We start from the raw sequence: 21,060 nt of genomic DNA on the forward strand, positions 1-21,060 counted from the left end.
TTTAGTAATAACTGTACGTCGTGAAAAGATGACCATTATTCACTTTATTCTCATCTCTTACACGTTAGGAATGCAAGTCTCGTTGCTCACAGTTAGCTTCGTGATGGGGGACGCCCTTAACACTGTCACAGGAGTAGCAAGTGTGGACATTCCAGCAATGCCCATTCAAACGTCAAAATCAGTATACGAAGAAGAACCGCCTCGCCCGGTGGCCAGGCATTAGCATCACTGTCGAGGTTCATACACGTCGGAAGGCTAGCCCAGGATGTGCCTAGTCAGAACAATTCTGGAGGACGGGAAACCTCTGTCCGGCGACAGTAGGCGCATGTGGCAGTAAGGGGTTAGACTTCATTGGCGAACGTAAATACATTCTGGAGAAACATCAAGCGTGCCACCTGAAGTCGGAGCGGCTAGCGTGAAGGCAGCAAGGCAGTGGAGTCGTGTACGGTCAACATATGGTGTGTGGCTTGCTGATCACGCGAGGCATCGTTTGGCTGTAGATCGTGTATGTTGTCCATGTTATCAGTTCGTGTTTGCTTAAGGTATTGGTCGACGGGAAGCGTACTTGTGTTACCTTGTTGACTAGGGACTGCTTCTTTTAACTCAGTGGCACGAAGTATTTTCGTTGTTGTTTCCAGTCCTAAGACTAGTTTGATGCAGCTCTCCAAGCTACTCCATCCAGTGCAAGTCTCCTCTTTTCCCGAGTAACTACTGTAATCAGTATCATTTTGAACTTACTTGTTGTATTCATCTCTTGGTCTCCCTGCACAGTTTCTAGCACCCTCTCTCTGCCCCCCTCCCCCTTCCCTACACAGAAAAACTCCCTCCAGTGTTAAACAGGTGATTCCTTGATGTCTCAGAACGTCTTCTATCAACTGATCCCTTCCTTTAGTCGAGATGTGCCACAAATTTCTCTTGTCCCCAATTCTATTCAGTAACTTCTCACTAGTTACATCATATACCTGTCTAACCTTCACCATTCTTCTGTAGCACCACATTTCAAAATCTTCTATTCTCCTCTTGTCTCAATTTTTATCGATTATTTTTGACTTCGATGCATGGCTACACTTCATACAGATACTTTCAGAAAATACTTACGGACACTTAAACCTACAGTCAATGTTAACAACTTTCTATTCTACAGAAACGCTTTTCTTGCCGCTGGCAGTCTATATTTTGTACCCTCTCCTCTTCTCTAGCTATTTTACATTAAAATTTTAGAAAGCTTTCTGTGATTGGAGCACAGCGATCGGTATAAAATGCTAAAAATCAAATAAAAACAGTCTCGATCACGTTTTCATATTTTTTTGTTAGCAACCGGTTTCAGCACTTCCCTCAGACCATCTTCAGGCTTTTCACCTGCTGCTGGTGGCGGCAGGCGAAGCGAGATCCGTAGACGTACGGTGGCAACTGTCTGCCGCCACCAGCAGCCGTAATGGGGGCGACAAGCCTGAAGATGGTCTGAGGAAAGGGGCGAAACCAGTTGCTAACAAGTAAAAAAATTGAAAAGACTATAAAGACTGTTTTATTTGATTTTTAGTTATTTTACTATTGAAATAGTAATTCCCTTAGCATCGCCTGATTAAACTTGGCTACATTCTTTTACACTTATTTTGCTTTTGTTGATGTTCACTTATACCCTTCTTTCAAGACACTGTCCATTCCGTTCAAATGCTCTTCCCAGACCTTGGCGGTCACTGACGGAACAACAACGTCATCGGCAAACCTCAAAGTTTTTATTCCTTCTTCCAGAAGTTTAATTCCAACTCCAAATTTGCCTTTGGTTTCCTTTACTGCTTGTTCAATGTACATTTTCAATAACAACCCTCTCTCACTCCTTTCTCAACCACTGCTTCCCTTTCATGTCCCGCGACTGTCATGACTGGTGTCTGGTTTCTGCGGAAGTTGTAAACATCGTTTCCTTCCCTGTATTTTACCGAACTACCTGTAGAATTTCAAAGAGGATGTCCCTGTCTACATTGTCCAGAGCTTTCTTTAAGTGCACAAATGCTATAAATGTATGTTTGCCTTCCCTTAACCTATCTTCCAAGAGAAGTCATAGGTTCAGTTCTTACATTGTATGATATATGTATTTTCGGTTATTTTTCTAATCGTATAGTCACTGATGGATGCATGCGGTCGGGTAATATTATGGTTCATATTTATAACAAAATTAAATTGCAACTCCACTCCACCAAAATCCCGAACCACAATTTTCACAGATCTTACATCCAAACAGAAGGAATATGTCGTCTACGAATCTGAGCATTGGTATCTGTTCCCCCTTTGCTCTATGCACCTCCTAAAATTTTCTTTCATTTATTTCATGAATTCGTCGACGTGCAAGTCTAACAACATTTGGGATAACCATTACAGCTCTCCAAATGACGAAAAATAGCTTCATTGATCTTCAACTTTTATCAGTCCCACTTGCTTTTTGTGGAAGCACATTCTCCGTCCCTCTCTGTACTTAAACTCCAACCCTCTAAGCATTGGGAACATGTTGCTCCACGTATAGCAGAATTTCTAATACCGTCCATCTTGGAGGCCGGAGGTAGCAGTTTTACGGTAATAGCTCTAAACATTTTAGCATACAAGCACTAACATTAGCAACATAATCCTCAGCAACACGCTTTGGAAGTTAAGATCTCATCATTTAGCTGTCTCAGTCAACCCTACATAAACATGCACGTCTGAATTTCTCGTGTGAAATGGTTCAAATGGCTCTGAGCACTATGGGACTCAACTGCTGAGGTCATTAGTCCCCTAGAACTTAGAACTAGTTAAACCTAACTAACCTAAGGACATCACACACATCCATACCCGAGGCAGGATTCGAACCTGCGACCGTAGCGGTCTCGCGGTTCCAGACTGCAGCGCCAGAACCGCGCGGCCACTTCGGCCGGCTCTCGTGTGCACTATCGTTCACAAAGAAGAATCATACAAACATACCGTCATTTCACAATCCCACAGAGTACCTTATAAACGACGTAGTAATAATTATCCCTGGTGTAAAGAAGCAGCTGAAAGAATTGAAAAGAAATAAGCCGCCAGGTCCAGATGGAATACCAATTCGATTTCACGAAGACTACTCTATGGCACTGGCCCCTTGCTTAGTTTGCAATTGTCGTCAATTTCTCGCCCCACGCAATGTCCCAGTCGACTGGAAAAAAGCGCCGATGACTTGTGTATAAGAAGGGTAAAAGAACGGAGCTGCGAAATTACAAGCCAATATCCTTAACATCTTTTTTCTGCAGAATTCGTGAACGTACTCTGAGTTCGAACAAAATGAATTTTCTTGAGACCAAATCCGAATCAGTGCGGCTTTAGAAAGCATCACCCCTGCGACACTCGGCTTGCCTCCTTCTCACACGTAATACTGCGAACTGTGTGTGAAGGGAAACAGACAGATTCCATATTTCTAAATTTCCGAAAAGCATTTGACTATGTGATACTACACCTAACGGTTTTCTGCTGCGTATTTGCTCTCTAAACTGCATCCCACATTAGCAAACCAGTTGCCACTTTACATGTTGTTGCTAGCACCTTAGGTGTATTGGGCTGTGCACGGCTCCGTCTAAAAGGAACAGCTCAATAACGTCGTAGGTCTAGCCACGCATTTCTGCTTTCACGCACAGCAGGTAACTCGCTGCAAACAATAACCTGAAGCTGTGCACCTACAGTCAAATGGTCTATGCATTGGCTAGAATTGCTAATTAATAAATACACAGAAACGTAAATGAAAGATAAATGGATAATATAATAAAAAGTGATCTATTCTAACGTCTGCAGCTGATGTAGATGACAGAATTATGATGAATAATGGGCATTCATGAATGTGAAGCTCAAATAAATGGAAAGTGGTCATACCATAATTAAGTATAATACAGACAGAAACACTCTTCTTACATGCGGTACAGTTGCCTTGAGAGCGTTACGAGTATGGTAGCAGAATCCAAGATGTAAGTAGTCATACAAGACGAGCCCGTTTGATGAAGACAAAACACAAAATATTCACCAGCTCGAAATAGTTCAGAGTTCAACATGATGATTTACAAATTAACACAAGAGATATAACGAGTAGAAATTCTGTCTATTCTCAATTCTGTAATGTAATAGGAGTCGCCGATCAATACCCAGAATTAATCATCTACAAGACTGGATAAACGCACTAGACGAGTATCACCGGCAGATTTACCTTCTTCAAGATATCTCGCGTAAAAGTGTCTTCCTCAAGTCTGAAACGAAAAGTGCCTCTCACCACTTCCTTGAGCACACCTCCCGAAAAAACCTGGCCTTCACTTGACCTCAGTCGTTTCCCACCTCCGTCTATTTTTCCCATTGGCTGAAGGCAGTCCTCACCAAAAATACATCATTCTTAAGTACTACAGACATGATTTGACTCAGTTTCACCACTTCCCTAGTCTAAAATAATATGTTACAACAATATTTAAATAAAGAAATATTTTAAACATTTGCTCACACTCTGACTATGCAAAATAAATATAAATAAAGCTTTATTCATAAATAGATCAGTATTCTTGCGCAAGTGAACTCATGTTAAATGACATCCAACTGTCGTTAAATATTTATTAATCAATTATTTAGGTCTGCTTGACAGAAGAGTCTTATGACCCCGTTTTCAAAGGTTCTGTCTGATAACACATGCAATTTACCACTTCTTAAATTACCATGATTTTGTATTATCATTTGTAATCAACAGTTAAATTAATATCTGGCCAAAGTATTCATTAAATGAATACACAAATATGAAAGGCATTAGCTATTCATGCTGCACTCATTTGTTGTGTTATTGTGAAGAAATTACTGTTCTGACAGACAATTGCTTAATGAAAATATATTAAAAAGACGTAGACAATCAAGAAATAAATTAGATAAAGACACACAGCTTTCAGGGATAATAGCTATAGTGCAATGTTATTATCTAAGACGTCGTTTGTTGAACCGGCATTCAGCGTTAAAAGTTGTTAATTCAGAAGTTCATTGTGAAAATGATTAGTCACTTTAAAACATTAACTTCCGCAGTTTTGAAGAAATTGAAAATATTGCTGTGTCACTGAATGAGTCATTTTTCTAATATCGCCTACATATTTATATTTGCATTATTTTTTGACTGTGAATTATGATAGAATTTCAAAGAGCTGTAAGAATCCATCTTTCATCTTGTCTGGAGTCCGCATTGCGGGTGCAGTCCGCATTCTTCTAAGCGACCGACTGCTGCCCAAATTCCCAGCTTTAGGGTTTACCCATTTCCTGTTAAGCCTATGTACCCGCACTTGTGCTCGCCAGCAACGGTCGCTGCAGTTTGACGCGCCTCGGCGCTTTGGTTGAGCCGCCCCCGCCGTGCTGCTAGCCCTGGGCCCTCATAGCAGTTCTAGGCGGCTAATTAATTCGCCCACACACGTGTAACGGTACAACAATGCCCCCACTGCACACTGTTAACGAAAGTACAAGCATATACAATAGGTCCCCCTATATGTGAGTGGCTCAAAGACCTCTCAAGTAATAGAGCCCAGTGTGCTTTCCTAGACAGCGAGTGTTCATCAGGCACAGTGTGATAGCATTGCAAACACAGACATAATGACTGATAGGATAGCAGCAATCAGTGAATTTTACAATGTTACTTATAATCCGCCTTGATGTAATGACTGCTGTAAACAATATATAGGGTAGACTGGTAGGAACTTTGAGACCAGATTCAGGGAGCACACCTACTCTCAAAACAAAACAGCCTTTGGGGCGCATATGGCTTCCTCAAAGCACTCAGTCACAAACATTGAACAAAATTTAGACATCCTGCATAGAGCTCATAAGGAACGGTTTCTTAACGTTTTGGAAGAAATTGAAATATACACCCACAAAAAGAAAGATCCGGATTTAATTCTCAACGAGCAAAGCGATTTCAATCATAATGCCTATTTTAGTATTTATGACGACTTACTGAGATGACAACTGTTGCGTGTGGAGGTCCAGGCCGAGGGATGAGAGATGGTGGGTGATGGAGAAGCTGGAAGATGCGTGCAGCGCCTGGCGTCTTTGACGGGGCCCTTCTGCGCGGCCCTCTTGCCCAAGACGATGGACATCAGACAACTGAGCGGATCGCGGCACAACACCGAAATTGCGGAAACCACGGAAGCAGACCGTGGAGGAAAACAAGTCTACACCAGCGCCATAGATATAGATATCGCCCTATGTTTTTAGATCGTATAAAAATGATAATTTTACTGTGTTTTTAATTTTGATAAGTACAGATTTTAACCTTGACATCTACAGATTTTAATAAAGTATTTTTGCTCACAAAAATCTACTGCATACAATAAGTGCATATGTAATGTACCAAATGTACCAGACGCCACTTGCCGGTAATAGTGTTATAATCAATACAAATGACGTGCATTCTGCCAACCAATTTTATGTGACACAGCATGTGAAAGTTGCTGGATTTGGACGGGTTACTCCTGTAACCGAAATATCAGGTACGTTCTGGTAATTTGATGTTGATTAGATAAAATGAAAACGATTTGCATTCGTGAAATAGTAAATTAGTATCATTATCGTAACAGATCTGAAGATGGCTCTAGATGAACCGAAACCGGTCATATGAATAAAAATTTTGCAATCAAAACGGATTATAAGTAACAGTGTGATAGGACAGATGCTATTCTCTATGCATATAAAGGATCTGGTAGACAGGTTGGAAAGCAATCTAAGGCTGTTTGTTGATGATGCTGTGGTGTACGGGAAGGGTCGAAGTTGAATGACTGTGGATACAAGATGACTTAGGCAAATTTTTTAACTTGTTTGAGGAGTGGCAGCTAGCTCCAAATGCAGAAAAATGTAAGTTAATGCAGATTAGTATGAAAACGAAACCCATAGTGTTCGAATACAGCATTAGCAGCGTGCTGCTTGACACAGTCAGTCGGTTAAATATCTGCGCGTAACGTGGCAGATCGATATGAAGTGGAACAAGCATGTAAGGATTGTACAAGGGGCTTTCTGTAAGAAATGCAACACATTATTTTTTCTGAAAACAGGTTATCTTTATTCAGAGTTCCAATACACCACATTATTGCCTAATCTTTTGGCTACAAAACCCTCTTTTTCAACTTTATTTCCGTTCAATGCGACGGCCTTACGTCACCTTACGGAGAGGGTCTGTATGCTCGCATGTTGCCGCTCTACTGGTCGACGTCGAAGCCATCGTCTCGCTACATCAGCAATTTCCCCATCATCCACGTACTGCTTCCCATTGAGTACATCCTCCAGTGGGCCAAGCAGATGAAAGTCGAAAGATGCAAGATCAGGACTGTAGGGTGGAAGAGGAAGAACAGTCCAATTGAGTTTTCTGATTTCTCTCCGGCGCGCTGATTCGTGTCATCACTACCAACAGAGATGGCCGGTTGTGCAGCGAGGTGTTTGATTGTGATGCATGGATCACTTCAGATGAGAGTATCTGCACGTTCCAAAATGGCTGGAGGCACACCTGTCTGCGACCGGCCGGCACTCGGGAAATGGGATGATGGGAGACGTCTCACTCAACCGCTCACCGTGTTTTTGTTCAATGCCAGGTGTCTGTAGACATTCTCTAACCACCTATGAATATGACGCATATAAACAGTCGCTTTTCCCTCGTGTTATTTGCGTGTCGAATAGGAAACAACATGGCTAGTAGTAGTACTAGGTACTAGGCCCCGCACCTTACCGTGGCTTGTGGAATATTTATATAGAAGACAGGCGAAATATTGTTAGACATGTGTACCTGAACTATCGTCGGCGGTGTTGGTTTGCTGTCGATTCTGATGCGCCGGCCGGGGAGGCAGAGCGGTTCTAGGCGCTACAGTCCGGAACCGCGCGACTGCTACGGTCGCAGGTTCGAAGCCTGCCTCGGGCATGGATGTGTGTAATGTCCTCAGTTTAGATAGCTTTAAGTAGTTCTAAGTTCTAGGGGACTGATGACCTCAGAAGTTAAGTCCCATAGTGCTCAGAGCCATTTGAACCGTTTTTGATTCTGATAAGAGCAAACTTATCACTGAACTGTTCACAGTAACACACCCTCTGCCCTACCTTCCTATTAATAATTAATCCTATTCCCGTTCTACCATTTTCTGCTGCTATTGTTATTACCCTATACTCATCTGACCAGAAATCCTTGTCTTCTTTCCATTTCACTTCACTGCCCCTACTATATCTAGATTGAGCCTTTGCATTTCCCCCTTTCATTGATTATTCAATCTTTTTCTCATGGTCACCTCCCCCGTGGCAGTCCCCTCCCGGAGATCCGAATGGGGTACTATTCCGGAATCTTTTGCCAATGGAGAGATCATCATGACACTTTTCAATTACAGGTCACATGTCCTGTGGATACACGTTACGTGTCTTTAATGCAGTGGTTTCCATTGCCTTCTGCATCCTCATGCCGTTGATCACTGCTGACTCTTCCACCTTTAGGGGTAGTTCCCCATCCCTAGGACAAGAGAGTGCCCTGAACCTCTGTCCGCTTCTCCGCCTTTTTTCACAAAGCCGTTGGCAAAACGAGGGTGACTTCTTACACCGGAAGTCTTCGGTCGCCAATGGTGATTATTAATCAAAATTTAAGCAGTGGTGGAATTTCAACCCGGGACCGAGGACGATTTTATTACTAATCAAAGACGACAACCCTACACCAAGGGTGCTAGCAAGAAGAATACAATAATTCCAACTCCAAAGATAACATGTGCTGACAGATGTGATGATTACCGAACCATTAGTTTAATACGTCACGGTTGCAAAACACTAACACGGATTCCTTACAGAATAGAGGAAGAACTGGTAGAAGCCAACCTCGGGGAAGGTCAGTTTGGATTCCGGAGAGATGTAGGAACACGCGAGGCAATACTGACCCTACAACTTCCCACAGGAGATAGGTAAAGGAAAGACACACCTACGTTTCTAGCATTTGTAGACTTACAGAAAGCTTTTGACAGTGTATACTGGTATACTCTCTTCGAAATTCTGAAGGTGGCAAGGGTAAAACACAGGGAGCGTAAGACTATTTATAATCTGCACAGAAACCAGGTGGCAGTCGTAAGAGTCGCGGGTCATGAAAGGAAAGCAGGGGTTGGGAAGGGAGTGAGACACGGTTGTAGCCTGTCCCCAATGTTATTCAATCTGTGTATTGAGCAAGCAGTAAAGGAAACAAAAGAAAAATTTGGAATACGAATTAAAGTCCACAGAGAAGAAATAAAAACTTTGAGGTTTGTCGATGTCATTGCAATTCTGTCAGAGACAGCAAAGGACTTGGAAGAGCAATTCTATGAAATGGATTGTGTCTTGAAACGAGGATGTAAGACGAACATCAACAAAAGCAAAACGAGGATAATGGAATGTAATCGAATTAAATCAGGTGATACTGTGATGCTGAAGAATTCAGATTAGGAAATGAAACACTGAAAGCAGTAGATGATTCTTGCTACTTGGGCAGCAAATTAACTGATAATGGTCGAAGTAGAGGGGATATAAAATGTAGATTGTCAGTGGCAAGAAAATCGTCTCTGAAGAGGAGAAATTTGGTGACACTGACTACAGATTTAAGTAGCAGGAAGTCTTTTCTGAAAGTGTTTGTATGGAGTGTAGCCATGTATGGAAGTGAAACATGGACTATAAACTGTTTAGACAAGAAGAGAATAGAAGCGTTAGAAATGTGGTGCTACAGAAGAATGCTGAAGATTAGATGGGTAGATCACGTAACTAAAGAGGAATTTCTGAATAGAACTGGGGGGAAGGACTTTTGTGTCAGAACCTGATTAGAATAAGGGATCCGTTGATAGGACACATTCTGAGACATCAAGGGATCGGCTGTTTAGTACTGGAGTGAAGCGGTGGGGGTAAAAATCGTAGAGGGAGAACAGAGATGAACGCAGTAAGCAGATTCGGAAGGACGTAGGTTGCAATAATTACGCGGTGACGAAGGGGCTTTCGTAAGATAGAGTAGCATGGAGAGCTGTATCAAACCAATCGTCGGACTGAAGACCACAACAACAACAACAACAACGACAGACGTCACAAGGCGAAAACATAAAAACAGAGAAATATTTGGGCATGAAGCCTGATGGCTCAGTGCAGTCTTTCAGAGCTACATGTTCACAGAATAGCGGCGCACACAGAGAGTCAACTGACGTGAACGGTGTTTACCGCTTCGCGGAATGAGTGTTTTGGTGAATGGGCGTTATCGTGCATAAGTTGAACAGGAAACGTGGTGTGGCCATTTTGGAAGTTAGACGAAAAATCATATCCGAATAATTATATTCGTTTTTTATATTTTGACATTTTGTGCTTTTGACGTGCCTCTTTATGCAGGATTAACTTAGACAGCCAGATGATGTGAACTTTATTCCCGAAACGTATAGCTGAGTCGTTGTACGCTCAAACGTTTATGACGTACAGCACAATGTTTAAAAATAAATTATTCGAAATGCTTTATGGATAATGCAACAACCTTGTTTTAGGCAGAAAGTCTGAGGCAAGGAACTTATACCGCCTTAATTGCAGACGATCGCGGTACGTCAGTTTAACATCCTTGTCTGTTAAGAGCAGCTACCTCCATTCTCAGTTTTGTAAATAGCTCAATCTTTTGGAAGTAGCAAGTACGCATCGTGCTTCTTTTAAAAATACTAGAGCGACATCAGTGAGAACATCAAAATACTGAAGTATTTTTTTAGAACTAAAACGAATTTTTTTTTACCTATTTGAGAAGGTGTAATCTGTATAATGTACCGTATTTTTTGGGTTAGAATTTTCATTTTGGTTTGTACATCTTAATTCCTACTGCGCTGGCTTAGGAGACTTGTACAGGAGAACAAAGTTGCAGAGTGCAAGGAAACACAGCAGAGAAAAGGAAATACAGTACTAACCTGACTACAGCAGGTGCTGAAAGTGACCACCATTCGTATCTTGCCACTTTTGGACTCTGGTTCTCTGGCAAGAACATGTGATTCTGTCAGCTGACATAACCCCTCAGGTGAAAACATGCTTCATCAGACATAAAGAAAAGATCGATGTCCAAGCCATTCATTGTTAGTTCAGTGGACAGCCACTCAGAAAAACTGGAGGAGCTGTATAGCGTCTGCTGGTTTTAACGCATGAACAACAGACATTCGGTTACGATGCATGTGCATGTGCAGGCCCAGGTGGAGTATCCGTCGGTTTGATCGACGTGATATGCCGGTCTTTTGCGACAGACGTAGGGTTGATTTGGTAGGGCTCTGAAGCATTTTCTAGTGAACTGCAGCCACATTTTCTGGTGTGCTATCACGTTTCGGAGAGTTTCTTGATTTGTTCAAAGTAGATCCTGTCTGAAGCCATTTTCGGACTAAGCGTTGCTTGGCACTCCTTGCTGACACTTTGACTCTACGAAACTTCTCAGCAAACATCTGACCACACCCTTTCCACGACTCTGTTGTCACGTAACTTTCCACAGTGAACACACCATACTTCACTGTCAGTACCATCGTCCCCTTCCACTGCTCCACTCACACTCACACAGCCCGCACTATATTCTGAACCTGTGTGGATCACGTGACGGGCGTACACATGGTGTTCAAGTCTCGGGATGAAGTTACGCACATACATTCACGTCCAATCGTACCCATTCGTCCGGGTGACTTTCATTTGTCCCACCCTGTAGATAGACAGACCCAGATCGAAACTGCGTGGAATTTTAACGATTTTTTGTCTGAGTGTGGTTTGAAGCTGTCTCCCCAACGCCTCTTCAGAAATACCGTACAAAAAGTACGAAAACACACACAAAGATTTTCTACGTGGTTCACAGACAGACGGCCCGTGCTACTATCCCCGCTTAACACAGTTGATAAGGGCGCTACATAAACCGTATCGAGCCGAGCTTTAAAAATAATAATTCCAAATTATACATGAGCGTCAGCACATCACTAAAAAAACTCTCTGGAGACGACGTAAAGGCGGAAGAAAAAATACGTCAATGGCACTGTGTACAATTCTGCTGTCTGAATTGAATTTTATTTATGTCCCTACAAATTTCCCGTGCAGTTCCCAAAAACCTGTGTGAATACGCATAAAGAAATCGAAGCCTACGTTAAGAAATTGCACGGCGTTTTTGAGATTCCGAATGTACAATGGTTTTGTTGTACGCAAGTGTACAAGGGAAGAACATTGTTATATTGCCTAGTGAACGCTGTACGCACTGTGCCTAGCCCGCCGTATTCACTCATGCTGACATTGCGTGCTCCACTGAGGCCGGCTACCGTTGCAACACATAACGGCTGACCATAATTCGTGGGCCCTAGACACGGGTATTATCATTACGGAAATTCAGCGCGGGAAGAAACGCTCTTCAAATGACGCAACACTCCCTCAGGGGCAGTCAGCAACGACGGATAATCACACATCGGCCTGCAATTGCGCGCGCATTACCTTGATGAGATAGCGCGAATAAAACCAGCACGCCGCCAAGCGACCGTCGCTAGCCGCAGAGCGTCCGATGTTTCTCTTTGTTCGCCTTATAAATTCTCCATTTTTTTACATTTACACTATAGAAGTTAAAACTTCCTTGGACAATAACGGCATTATCGTCAAAGAAAAACGTGGAGTAAACCTAATTTCAGTCTACTGCACTGGCATTAGGCGTCGCATAGTATGTTTCTTGCCGGTTACTAAATACTACTTTCTGGCAATTCCAAAAGATTTAAATACTCGTTTCAAGCAATTCAGTTCTCGTTTTTTCTCCTGTAACTAACAGAAAACATAATCTGTATATTATATCCTGGTGAGTAAAACTGAAGAACTTGTAGATAAGTGGAAATGAGGAAGATGGGATCTGTGTAAAGTGAAAGAACCAGAGGTCAATGAAAGTTTCAAAGGAGCCATTAGGACTGCCTCGAACGGGAGGAAAGGAATAAAATTAAGAACAATGTGTAGCCCTGAGATACGGTGTAGTAAGGACTACAGAGGATGAAATAGGAGAAACGACAAGGCCCGGTAGAAATACTTGGAAAACACAAGGGCTGAGAAAGATAGATGTCGACTGTAGGAAAGCGAAAGAGACGTCTCAAGAAAAGATAATTACCTGTATGACCTCGTGTGACAATCCTGCATTAATAAGTGAACGAGAGGCAAGAAGGTGAAAGCATTGCCTAAAGGGACTATCGTAAAACTGGACAGCTTTGTGACTGAGGTGTTACTTTATCACAAAAGCACACACCATGTTTTTATTCTGAAATACCGTATATTGGGTCAACGTTGAACATTTAGCTCTGCTGCAGTATGTTCTTCTACAGTACCGCTGTTAGTCATAAAAGCTACAAACACACGAGTTAAACTTGAGCTGGCCACAAAGCCATTTATTGACAGGTAGAAACTGCCTTTCCATATTTCTTGGACACTTTCTGCTACTGGAGATAACTTAGCTGATTAACTGAAGACGAGCTGACATAAAAAAGTTGTGTGTGCCAAGCATTTTGTATAAAAGTTAAATCTCACGAAAATTTCCTTCAGCCACTGGAAAGCAAAAAAACTGGTTTTTGTAGATTGTAGTAGTAATTTTTGATCAACACACATACCTGTTAAAAGAAATGTTACAACTGAAACTTTACAAAACAAGTCTCATTAATGAAATTATGGATAATTGTGAATGATTCAGTAAAAAAGACAAAGTTTTATTTCGCATTTTAACTTTGTTTCTAAGTATAACACACAGTTATTCAGAACGTCATATTGAATGTGTCATTTCATTGTTTCTTCTAGCACCACTGAACTTTTAAGTAAGTGCCCGATAGTTTATACTAATTAGCTTGCTTAGATAATGTTGTTTTAAATGTTAGTGTTGTGATCTGCTTTTTTCTCATAACGTTCCACTGAACAGAAGCGTCAGTAAGAGTTTTTACACTCTTTCATTCTTATTCAGTCTCAGTGAGAATAGGTTTTTCATTACTTGTAGTTTTAAGGAAATTAGGAAGATACATCTCACCAAATCGGAAAACTTTGGAAAAATTGTTTTTCTGTCTGTGGATTAATCTAAACTCACAACTATGCAAATTTATGAATGTTGCCATAGAGAGACTCTAGGTCAACGCATTGTTGTGACAGATGAATTTAACTGTACTTTCCATGTCTTCGTGTGTCAGTACAGGCTGAGCTGGGAGTAAATTTGTGACGATATTCCCTAGTCCCAACAGATGCCTGGCATCTCATCGACTAGAGTAGAAATGTCCTCAGTGATGAGTCGCGTTTCAAACTGAACCCTGACGGCCAGAGAAAACGCGTCTGGAGACGCAATGAACAGCGGTGGGAGACCACCCTGACTGTCGCTCGACAACCAGGAGTGCCATTTAAGAGCTGAGATCAAATAAAACAGGCCGGCCGGTGTGGCCGTGCGGTTCTAAGCATGTCAGTTAGGAACCGCGTGGCCGCTACGGTGGCAGGTTCGAATCCTGCCTCGGGCATGGATGTGTGTGATGTCCTTAGGTTAGTTAGGTTTAAGTAGTTCTAAGTTCTAGGGGACTGATGACCTCAGTAGTTACGTCAGATAGTGCTCAGAGCCATTTGAACCATTTTTTGAAATAAAACAGAATGGATAACATTCTACTGAAATTTCTGAAATCGTTGGGGAAAATAGCAACAAAATGACTATTACGTCGAGGTATACTCGTAGAATCAGTGACACTGGGCACTTACATCAAACTTCCGGAAAAATATCACTATACAAACCCGAACATAGCAGGGGCAGATATTTGTGGAAACCATCGTACAATCACCGTATCATCTCATACCTCCAAACTAATAACAAGAATAATATACACAAGAACGGAAAATAAGACTGAGGGTCTGTTAGATGACGATATTTGGTTTAAGAGAGGTATATCGACTAGAAAGGCAGTACAAACTTTGCAAAATGGCTCTGAGCACTATGGGACTTAACATCTGAGGTCATCAGTCCCCTAGAACTTAGAACTACTTAAACCTAAATAACCTAAGGACATCACAGACATCCATGCCCGAGGCAGGATTCGAACTTGCGACCGTAGCGGTCGCGCGGCTCCAGACTGAAGCGCCTAGAACCGCTCGGCCACATCAGCTAGTTACTGACTTTGCACTTGATAATGGAAGCAAGAATGACGAAAAATCAAGAGACGCTCACACGATCTGTCGATCTATAAAAAAAAAAAAAAAAAAAAAAAAAAATCGTTCGACACTGTGAAACGGTGCAAGATGTTCGAAATTCTGAGAAAAATAGGTGGAAGGAAAGGGAAAGACGTACAATATGCAGTATCTACAAGAACAAAGAGCAAAGAACAAGACTGGATACAAAAACGTAGTTGTCGTATTAAAAAAGGGTGTAAGACGATCTGAAGAAAATTTTCGTGATATTTAACTTCTATACAAAATGCTTGGCACATATAACTTTTTATGTCAGCTCGTCTTCAGTTAAGTCAGCTAAGTTATCTCCAGCAGCAGAAAGCTTCCGAGAAATATAGACACGCAGTTTCCACCTGTCAATACATGGCTTTGTGGCCAGCTCAAGTGAAACACACGTATTTGTAGATTTTGTCACTAACGGCGATACTGTGCAAGAACATACTGTAGCAGTGCTATATGTTCAAATTTACGGTATTTTATAATAAAAACATGGTGTGTGCTTTTTTCATAAAGTAACACCTCAGTCACAAAGCTGTAAAGTTTTACGGTAGTCCCTTTACGCCATGCTTTCACCTTCCTGCCTCCCGTTCTTTTGTTAGTGCAGGATTGTCACACGAGGTCATACAGGTAATCCTCTCTTCTTGAGAAGCTTCTTTCATTTTCCTACAGTCAACATCTATCTTTCTCAGCCCCCGTGTTTTCCAATTATTTCTACTAGGCCTTGTCGTTTTCCCTATTTCATCGTATGTTATCCTTATTATTCCATATCTCACAGCTACACATTGCTCTTCACTGTATTCCTTCCCTCCTGTTTCAGGCACTCCTAATGTCTCCTTTGAAACTTTCATAAACCTCTAGTTCTTTCAGTTTACACCCGTCTACCATTTCTTCAGTTATACTCACCAGTTTATAATCTACAGATTACGTTTCTTGTTAGTTACAGGTGAAAAAACTACGTAGCATAAAACTCGAATGACAGGTATAAAACAAATATTCTAATTCTACAGCGGCTTACATACTCCGCAAGCCATCGTACGGTGGGTGGTGGAGGATACCCTCTACCCCTATTGATCATTTGCGCTCCTGTTCCGTTCACAAATAGAGCGAGGGAAAACTATTATCTGTATGCCTCCAGATGAACCCCAATTTCTCGTATGTTATCTTCGCGGTCCTTACGCGAACTGTATGTGTGCAGTAGTAGAAGCGTCCTGCAGTCAGCTTCAGTTGCCGGTTCTCTAAATGCTCTCCTTAGTGTTCTCGAAAAGAACGTCGCCATCCCTCCACGGATTGCTATATGAGTTCCTGAACCATTTCCACAATATCTGCATGTTGTTCGAACTCATCGGTAACCAATCTATTAGCCCGCATCTGAACTACTTTGATGTCTTCCTTTAATTCTACCTGGTATGGATCCGTAACACTCGAGCAATGCCGAAGAACAGGTAGCACTAGCGTCCCATATAAGGTCTCCTTTACAGATGAACTACTCTTTCCTGAACTCCTTCCAATCAATTGATCTCGGCCATTCATTTTCCCTAATGTAGTGCTCGCATGCTCGCTGTATTTCATATCGCTTTGTAACGCGGCGCCAAAATAGTTAAACGACGTGACTGTGTCAATCAGGACTCTACTAATGCTTTATCTGAACATTACAGATTTGTTTTTCCTGCTCATTCGCACTAACTTTTATTTTACTACCTTTAAAGCGAACTGCCGTTCATCACAATATCTAGAAATTTTGTGTAAGTCATCTTGTGCCCAGATCACTCATCTATATAGTAAAGCCGACCGTTGTGGCCGAGCGGTTCTAGGCACATCATTCCGGAACCGCGCAGCTGCTACGGTTGAGGGTTCGAATCCTGCCTTGGGCGTGGATGTGTGTGTGATGTCCTTAGGTTAGTTATGTTTAAGTAGTTTTAAGTCTAGGAGACTGATGACCTCAGATGTTAAGTCCCATAGTGCTCAGAGCCATTTGAACCATATAAAGTTGTTACAAAAAGGTACGGCCAAACTTTCAGGAAACATTCCTCACACACAAAGAAAGAAAATATGTTATGTGGAAAAATGGTTCAAATGGCTCTGAGCACTATGGGACTTAACTGCTACGGTCATCAGTCCCCTAGAACTTAGAACTACTTAAACCTAACTAACCTAAGGACAGCACACAACACCCAGCCATCACGAGACAGAGAAAATCCCTGACCCCGCCGGGAATCGAACCCGGGAACCCGGGCGTGGGAAGCGAGAACGCTACCGCACGGCCACGAGATGCGGGCTGTTATGTGGACATGTGTCCGGAAACGCTTACTTTCCATGTTAGAGTTCATTTTATTACTTCTCTTCACATTAATCATGGAATGGAAACACACAGCAACAGAACGTACCAGCGTGACTTCAAACACTTTGTTACAGGAAATGTTCAAAATATCCTCCGTTAGCGAGGATACATGCATCCACCCTCCGTCGCATGGAATCCCTGATGCGCTGATGCAGCCCTGGAGAATGGCGTATTGTATCACAGCCGGCCACAATACGAGCACGAAGAGTCTCTACATTTGGTACCGGGGCTGCGTAGACAAGAGCTTTCAAATGCCCTCATAAATGAAAGTCAAGAGGGTTGAGGCCAGGAGAGCGTGGAGGCCATGGAATTGGTCCGCCTCTACCAATCCATCGGTCACCGAATCTGTTGTTGAGAAGCGTACGAATACTTCGACTGAAATGTGCAGGAGCTTCATCGTGCATGAACCACATGTTGTGTCGTACTTGTAAAGGCACATGTTCTAGCAGCACAGGTAGAGTATCCCGTATGAAATCATGATAACGTGCTGCACTGAGCGTAGGTGGAAGAACATGGGGCCCAATCAAGACATCACCAACAATGCCTGCCAAAACTTTCACAGAAAATCTGTGTTGATGACGTGATTGCACAATTGCGTGCGGATTCCCTTTAGCCCACACATGTTGATTGTGAAAATTTACAATTTCATCACGTTGGAATGAAGCCTCATTCGTAAAGAGAACATTTGCACTGAAATGAGGATTGACACATTGTTGGATGAACCGTTCGCAGAAGTGTACCCTTGGAGGCCAATCAGCTGCTGATAGTGCCTGCTCACGCTGTACATGGTACGGAAACAACTGGTTCTCCCATAGCACTCTCCACACAGTGACGTGGTCAACGTTACCTTGTACAGCAGCAACTTCTCTGACGCTGACATTAGGTTTATCGTCAACTGCACGAAGAATTGCCTCGTCCATTGCAGGTGTCCTCGTCGTTCTAGGTCTTCTCCAGTCGCGAGTCATAGGCTGGAATGTTCCGTGCTCCCTAAGACGCCGATCAATTGCTTCGAACGTCTTCCTGGCGGGACACCTTCGTTCTGGAAATCTGTCTCGATACAAACGTACCGCGCCACGGCTATTGCCCCGTGCTAATCCATACATCAAATGGGCATCTGCCAACTCCGAATTTGTAAACATTGCACTGACTGCAAAACCACGTTCGTAATGAACACTAACCTGTTGATGCTACGTACTGATGTGCTTGATGCTACTACTGTAGAGCAATGACTCGCACGTCAACACAAGCACCGAAGTCAACATTACCTTCCTTCAATTGGGCCAACTGGCGGTGAATCGAGGAAGTACAGTACATACTGACGAAACTAAAATGAGCTCTAACATGGAAATTAAGCGTTTCCGGACACATGTCCACATAACATCTTTTCTTTATTTGTGTGTGAGGAATGTTTCCTGAAAGTTTGGCCGTACCTTTTTGTAACACCCCGTATAAAACTGACACAAAACCAAGAATTATCAGATGCCATGGCTTAGACAGCAGCCCTATTACATTCAGCATACTTCAGAATAAATGCCCTCTGGTAAAGGCTCTTTTCAACATAAATTTGTAAAAGGCATGTGATAATCTTGTTCTGATGTCAATTTTGTACATGACAAGAGCCGCTCGGCTTCAGCTAATGTAATGTACCACCATGTCATGCAACAACGCCCACTGCTTCTGAAGCAGATATTTTTAGAAGTATCGAAATTTGGGCCATGGGCTAGTAAACCTTTATTTTGCAACCGGTTGGCTGATTTTTTCAACTTCTTCTGAGTTATGCAGTTGCTCATTTGCAGCCACGTTTAAGATTTTGGAATCTTACAGAATTACGTGAAATGTTCGACATTTCCCAGGTAAGAACAAACATTAAACCGAAAAGTTGTCTTTCACAAAGCACCAAAAATTACGGCCCCTAACGGCACTAAAAAAATAAAGTAAGTGGTAGCAGATAAGCAATGTCTTTCTGGAGGAAGGCATAGCATAACTACCCTCGAGGGCATATGGGGTCGTGGTGCGGTTGGAAGAGGTAGAAGAAAGTGGGGAGAGAGATGGAGGGAGGGATGATGGATGGGGGTGGGATAAGGAGGGTTGGGGAGGACAATTAAGTTGAAGAAGCCCAGAATGTGTGTCAATTGGGGAGAGAGAGAGAGGGAGGGATGTTGGGGAGGGAGGGATAAGGAGGGGTGAGGAGGCGAATGAAGATGAAGAAGCCCGAAAACAGGGTCGAGTGGGTAACCACGACAACAATGCAAATTGTTTATAGTCAATAGAAGTAAAACAAACATTAAAAATTGGACCAAAAATGACCATCCGCCATTTCTATAATCAAATAAATAAGAACTACCATAGACCAACCAATTCAACAGAGAAACCGTACGTATACATTTATCAGTCAGAACATCATTACCGCCGACCTACTATCGATGTAAACCCGTTCAGACAGCAGCGTCACCTGGCGAGGAATGACCGCTAGTCAGACACACGCACGATGCATCTACATTTACATCTACATCCATACTCCGCAAGCCACCTGACGGTATGTGGCGGAGGGGTACCTTGAGTATCTCTATCGGTTCTCCCTTTTATTCCAGTCTAGTATTGTTCGTGAATGAAAGATTGTCGGTATGCCTCTGTTTGGGTTCAAATCTCTCTGATTTTATCCTCATGGTTTCCTCGCGAGATATATGTCGGAGGGAACAATATACTGCTTGATTCCTCGGTAAAGGTATGTTCTCGAAACTTCAACAAAAGCCCGTACCGAGCTACTGAGCGTCTCTCCTGCACAGTCTTCCACTGGAGTTTATCTATCATCTCCGTAACGCTTTCGCGATTACTAAATGATCCTGTAACGAAGCGCCCTACTCTCCGCTGGATCTTCTCCACCTCCTCTATCAACCCTATCTGGCAGTGGGCGAACAAGTGTACTGTAACCTACTTCGTTTTCGGGCTGCATTTCCTTAGGATTCTTCCAATGAATCTCAGTGTGGCATCAGCCTTACAGTATCAGTGAGCATATTGTCCGTGTGTAGAATGGGAAAGGTCCGCGATCTATCTGAATTTGATCGAAGGCAGATTGTGACGGCCCAGAAGCTCGACACGAGCATTTCGGAAACTGCACGACTATACGGGAATTGGGTGACTTGTGTGTGCAGATGTGGAGCCAACTCCCTCCACCGACCTACCAAGGCCTCGTAACTTCCACGCCACGACACGTTGCCGCTGTTATCTGTACCAAAGGTGGACATACCGGCTTTCAGATAGGCTGTCGTAAAGTTCTGGCTGATTAGTGTATGGTACTCAAGACTAATCCTACAGGTAACATATGCTAACAAAAAAGAATTAAGACAGTTTGTAAAATGATTTAATGGTGAAGATCTCGAACCAGTAAAATAGAGCTTCATAATCTGCCATACTCTTAATACATGCGCGTGAAGGCACAACAAACAGAGAAATCTTATTATCCAACCAGTAGCAACCGATAGGCACCACAGACAATACTGTATACTGAAACCAAAAGTCGTACTCCTCATTATATCAGCATTGGAGCATAGTCA

This window comes from Schistocerca serialis, chromosome 1 (genome assembly GCF_023864345.2).
Source record: "Schistocerca serialis cubense isolate TAMUIC-IGC-003099 chromosome 1, iqSchSeri2.2, whole genome shotgun sequence".
In the NCBI taxonomy this organism is placed as follows: domain Eukaryota; kingdom Metazoa; phylum Arthropoda; class Insecta; order Orthoptera; family Acrididae; genus Schistocerca; species Schistocerca serialis.